This window comes from Sciurus vulgaris (genome assembly GCF_902686455.1).
Source record: "Sciurus vulgaris genome assembly, chromosome: X".
Classification (NCBI taxonomy): Eukaryota; Metazoa; Chordata; class Mammalia; order Rodentia; family Sciuridae; genus Sciurus; species Sciurus vulgaris.
The window spans coordinates 118,968,829-118,975,735 of record NC_136471.1 but is presented as its reverse complement, the minus strand read 5'-3'; positions in this window follow the sequence as shown (position 1 = coordinate 118,975,735).

Here is a 6,907-nt window from a genome sequence, read left to right as displayed (position 1 = left end):
AAAATCAAAAATAGAACTACCATCTAATTCAGCAATCCCACTTCTGGGTATATATCCAAAGAAACTTAAAAACAAAATAACAAAAAAATATTTTAAAAAAACAAAGGAATTGAAATCAGGATCACAAAAAGAGAGTTACATTTTCATGTCCACAGAAGCATTATTCATAATAGCTAAAATATGAAAATAATCTAAGTATTCATCAATGGATGAATGGATAAAGAAAATGTAATGCAAATATACAATGGAAAATTTAGCCTTAAAAAAAAAAGAAATCCTAGCATTTGCAACAACATGAATGACATTATGCTAAGTGAAAGAAACCAGATACAGAAAGACAAATACTGCGTGATCTCACTTATACATGGAATCTAAAAAAGTTGTCTCATAGAAACAGAGAGTAGAAGGATGGCTACCAGAGGCTTGATGCAGGGAGAAGAAGGTAATGTTGGTCTAACGGTACAAACTTTCAGTCGGACAAAATGAATAATTTCTGGAGATTAATGTATAGCCTGGTGACAAAAGGTAACGGTAACAATGTTGTACCATATACTTGTCATTTGCTAAGAAGATAGATCTTAAATCTTTTCAATATACACACACAGGTAACGGTAAAGGTAGTAGATATGTTATTTGGATCTATCATGATCATTTCAAAACATAACATATCGAAACATCAAGTTGTACCCCTTAAATATATACAATTTTATGTCAATGAAAACTCAACAAAGCTGCTTTCTAAAGTTTGTCTTATATCCCATGGAATTAGCAAAAAGCAGGAATTAGTAGCAGTCTTACACAAATGAAGAGGGGGCTGGAATGCCCATGCAAGAAAATACAATAAAAGACTAACTTGAGAGTGAACTGCACATCTACCACATGCACAAGAAGGAACTGTGTTTTCCAATGTTCAAATGTGGAGGTTATAATGTTGAGTAACTGTATTAAAATCATAGCACTCAAGAGCAACCCCTGCAAAGAAAACAAGCATGACAAAGAGACGAGTCACAAAATCCTAGTGTAAAACAAATGGGAAGTCCCACACATGCCCTCTCAGGAAAAGAGATTTTTCAGAGGCTTTGTCATGAATTGAATTATGTTCTCTTATATGTGGAATCTAAAATTTACATGTGAATTACCAACACCCAGTATCTTAGAATGTTACCTTATTTGGAGATAGGAACTTTACATAAATAATCAAGTTAAAATGAAGACATTAGGGTGGTCCTGTTCCAATATGATTAATGTCCTTATAAGAGGAAATTTGGACACAAATACAAAGAGAGAATGCCATGTTAACAGGAAGGTAGCCATCTATAAGCCAGAAAGGGGCCTGGAACAGATTCTTCTCTCATAGCCCTCAGAAGAAACCTACTCTGCCAACACATTGATTTCTGACTTCTAGGCACCAAAACTGGACAAATTTCTGTCATTTAAACCACTGAGTTTGTGGAATTTTATTACAGCAGCCTTATCAGACAAATACGGGCTTTGAAGGTTAAGACAACAAATGTCAAATACTGCCATAATTTAAAATGAGGTGCTAGGATACCTTGCAAAACAATGGAAATAAGGATATGCCAGCATTATTACTTATATGTGATAAGTGAAAAAAGTGGAACTCTTAAACAGGGAAGTGTGGTTACTAGGGTGGAATTAATCAAAAAGATGTTGGTCAAGGGGACAAACTTTCAGTTATAAGATGAATAAATGATGAATAAGTTCTTTGGAGCTAAAGTACAGCAAGGTGTCTGTAGTTAATAATAATGTATTGTATATTTGAAATTTGCTAACAGGGTAGATCTTAAGTGTTCTTGCTAAAAAAAGAAGTGACCACATAAGGTAATGGAGATGTGAATTAGTTTGTGGTAATAATGTATATCAAATCATCACATTGTATACTTTATTTACATTTTTTATTCATCAATCATAACTCAATGATGGTCAATTTTTTAAAGAAAGAAGTGGTTCTCTGACTTGTGTCAGGACTCTAATATAACAAAGAAACTGTGATATTTAATGCCAGAAGCTATGCTAAAGTTTCACATTTATCATTCATTTCAGTTTCATACACAGCAAGGTTATGAAATATCTCTCATAGACATTTGAAAAAGATGAGCCTCAGAGAGAATAAATACCCATCCTAATGACACAGGTATAATAAATAGCAGGCATCTACTGTAAGTAAGAATAAATTTTTCAATATTTAGGAATTGGGGACTGTATTATTCTAGATTGAATTCCTTTTTTGTCTTATATGCATAATTTTTTTCTTTTTTTGGTTCTTTTTAGTTATACATAACATCAGGGTTTATTTTGACAAGTCATAAAGGTTTGCATTTCTACCTGCTTTGAATTGACCACAGTACACTTTGCTGACAGTAACCAAATTACATGGGAACTCCCTGAGATTTCTTCCCATACCTGGGAAGAACAGATTGCTAAGCCAGTTGTTATACATAAAAAGAAGAAAGTTACATTTTCTTTATTCCTGTGAGAGCAGTTCAACAATAACACAATTACAAGCATGGTGAACAAATTCCCATTTGAATATGCTACAAAGAAACTGGACAGCAAAGAAGTTATAATGAGGACTGCAAGATAAGAGTCCCTGTTTGTATAAATATGTCAAAATATACTCTATTGTCATGTATAGCTAAAAAAGAACAAGTAAAAAAAAAACAAATGTTGGCCAGGATGTGGAGAAAAAGGTAAAATCATTAGGTGGGAATGCAAATTGGTGCAACCATTATGAAAAGCAGTATGGAGATTCCTAGGAAAACTCAGAACGGAACCACTATTTGACCCAGTTATCCCACTCCTCAATTTATACCCAAAGGACTTAAAATCAGCATGCTACAGTGACACAGCCACATCAATGTTTATAGCAGCTCAACTCACAATTAAACTATGGAACCAACCTACATGCCCTTCAACAGATGAATGGATAAAGAAAATGTGAGATACACACACACACAATGGAATATTACTCAGCTTTATAGAAGAATGAAATTCTGGCATTTGCTGGTAAATGGATGGAGTTAGAGAATATCATGCTAAGTGAAATAAGCCAAACCCAAAAACCCAAAGGTCAAATGTTTTCTCTGATGTGCAGAAGCTAATTCACAGTAAGTGGGGGTGGACAGGGAAGAATAGAGCTACTATATATTAGGTAGAGGGGCATGAAGGGAGAGGAAGTGGTACAGGGGAAGGAATAATAATAGAGTGAAACAGACATTATTACCTCATGTACATGTATGACTGCATGACTGATGTGATTCTGCAATATGTATAATCAGAAAAATTAGTTTATACTCTTTATATATGATTTATCAAAATGTATAAATGCATTCTACTGTCATGTACAACTAATTAGAACAAATAAAATTTTTTAAAAATTTTTAAAAAAGAAAGATTTCCCAGAAATTAAAGACAATTATGCTCAGAAAAAAAAAAAAGAAAGAAAGAAAGTACTCCTCTCTGGAATATTTGATAGCTCTAAAGCAGAAGATACATGTGACTTCTCCATAATGCACAAACCTAACATTCTGGTATTTTTAGTAAGCATTAAAAATATGAAATAAATAGAGACCTCTCAGAAAACCAACTAATGTAAATTTCCTTGCTTACAGAGGTGAAGGAGAATTTCACACTGGAAATGGTCCTCTGGAACTACTAACCCAAAGACACTTTTAAGCAGTCACAACTGTGACAGGGTTGCCATGCACCTGACAGCTCAGAGAAGGATGGGATGAAGAGATATTGTGTAATACCCATATTATGCCTAGTTTGTCTTCCTGAATTTCTCCCAATTCACTCCCCTTTTCTCCTGTCTTTCCTCTGTTCACTCTTTTATTTTTTTCCCATATTTTCCTCATTCTTGTTCATCAAGTTGGTATTTTAAAAAAAAATCAGTGGTACTCAAAATGAAAACTGGACTCCAGAAAAGGACATTTTCCTAGCTGTGAATGGACTTGAAAATTCTAATTCCTTTTCCATATAATCATCTTCCATATATATAGCTTCCTAAATTAGATCTCTTCTCCAATGGAACATATCATGGAGAACATATAGGTTCTGCTCCTACCCTTTTCACTATTAACGTGTTTTATTTTAGTCTATAGCACCAAATACATTCTTTTTCCAAACTGCATTGTGATCTTAGCAGCCTCTTAAATTAGGAAGTTAAAAATTCCATCAAGTAAACTTGTCAAAGCACTTGTGGCCTTGAAAGCCCATTCTATGCAGGAGCTAAGGTCAGAAGTCAACATGGAGATAGGGCCCCCTTGGGAGCTGCCATCACCTCTTTGCATAAGGAACTGTAGTTACTAGCCTAGCAACTGGATACCCAATATGTCATGGTCCACAAGGCAGAGTACAAATGGGAAGGAATTATTTTTTGTGAAACTGGTGAACTACACACATATGAATTGACTAGATATCAGAAAGTACAGTGAATTCAAAAGTTAACAAACACCAAGTCTTTTCAGGGCACCATTAAAATACAAAAGAGGTTCCCAGAAAATAACCACTAGTTTAAATACCCCTTCTTGAATGTATGGAGATAATTCAGTATAAAAAGTATTACTGGGAACAACCAAAAAGTCTTCAAGTCCAGAAAACAGAAGTCTATCAATATGTGGCAAAGTTTGCATGTAACCTGACAACTTGTCTGCATGATGCTTTAACTTGTCAAAATTAACACTAAGTCTTTACATGGGGACAGGTCCTGAATTTTAAATGAATTACTATAGCTTATTGTATAGTCTATCAAGATGACCATTACCCCAACATGGGTAGGACATGTCTGATGAACTTATTGATTCCATTGATTTTCATCCCCCATGCATGAACAGTTGTGCATCTTATGCAATAACCTGATTATATTTGCCACTGGAGAAACTGAGACTTAATCATACAGTCTTTCCATTGCCCAGCACTAGTACACATTGTCAGCCCATGGGCACCTCCTCTGGAGTGAATTAAAATGTGTGAAGGTAATTGTGTCATTTGCTGGTAAATGGATAGAACTGGAGAACATCATGATGAGCAAAATAAACCCAGCTCAGAAAGTCAAGAGTTGAATGTTTTCTTTCATATGTGGAAGCTAGAGAGGAAAATCAATAAAAAGGGGAACTTGTGAAAATAGAAAGGAGAATGGTACAGTAGAAGGCAGGGAATCAAGAGTAAATGAGGAGAGGAAACAAAGGGGAACAACTAAGGAATAAAGTTAACCAAATCATGCCATATGGGTATGAATATACCACAATGCATTCAGATTTTATGTATAACTATGATGCACAAATTAAAAAATAAATAAATGGAAGGAAGATCGTTAGAGTAAAGGAAGATGATCTGGGGGAAGGGGTATGGTAGGAAAGAGAATTGTACTGGGAATTGAAATGGAGAAAACTATGTTATATGCATTTATGATTATATCAAAATGAACCCCACTATTATATACAAATACAACACATTAAAAATTTAAAAATATTTAAATGTATGAAGGTGAATTTAGGGGACCATTTCCAAGGCAAGCACCACAGCCCATATCTAAACCAAAAGAGTAGAATTCCCTTTTCATACACCTATGCAAGCAGATTTTGAGAAAATTGTAAGGCTTCCACAGCCCACTACTCACCTAAACTATCTTTAATGGATGGATGGATCCATGAAGAAGATTCAAGCATGCTCAGAAACCTAGATGCACCAAAGCCACAAGGAACATCTAAGTGCTGGCACAGTCTCTGCATCTGAGACAGCTATGTCTAGAGGCTGTCTAGAGGGTGGACACTTTTTTCTACACCTCTATGACATTTTTACTACCTGATGTACTTCTTCCCTAGAAACACCAGCTTCCCTTAAAAAAATAGATGTTTCTTGGCCAAAACTCACTTTGTTAGTGTTCTCATTTGGGACTCATTCCATAATTAAGAACTCAGGGTGCATCAACACCTGCACTTGCCTTGTTACTTTCTTTATGTCCACCAACACCCATTAACAAGCCATCAAAAGTCTCTAAAATGGGTATTTCAAGCAATAGTTTCATTCAAGGACCACAGATGAATCCCAAAGTGTGCCACTACCTAGGTGCCACATATTTTGCTATGAATTATTGTCTGTAGTAATGTCAGCTACTGCCACTTTCTTTCAAAGGACCTCTGGGCGACTTGCCTCTAATGGTAGAGTGGTCTATATGGCTTGCTGGAGAGTTTCTAAGGCAGGATGTTGGTCAATTTGAATGCCTTTCAAGTAATATTATATTATAGGCTGACAGGATTCCTAAATGAGGTATGAAGTATACATAACACTGAACAAGATATCATGTTCAGTGCCAAATTTGGTTTTATAGCAATTTAAGAACATTATTTTTTCCTGAAAAGGCTCAGGGATTATACTCTGGGCATCAGCACACTCCAGAACCACATCAAAGTAACTGGTTATTGATTCATGTCAGGATTAATCTTTCAGTGCTAGTCACATAAATATTGGACTGACAATTGAAAACAGACAATATGGTTGTCTTTGGCCTTTCCGATCAGAATAATGTCACAACTTAAAGGTAGCAGAACACTTCTTGTTAGATTTCAGTCTTTTGTAGGTCACATTCTATCCACTAATGAGATAAACATGAAGGTTTAGGTCACTGTGAAGAAGCAAGGTGTGCTGTAATTTGAGCACTGTGAAGCCAAATAGGCTCTGAATAAATGATGAAGTGGTACCTGAAGAAAGCATTAGTATGTCCACCACCACAAACCAGCCATTGTTTCTGAACAATGGACTCTGGGAGCATTTTTACATCTGCAAGTAGAGCAATAAAAAAGGCTGTTTCCATATTGAGCTGTGGTACGGCACAGAGAGGCACCATGTACCATATGGGTTTTTTGATCAACTAAGGAAACTCCTT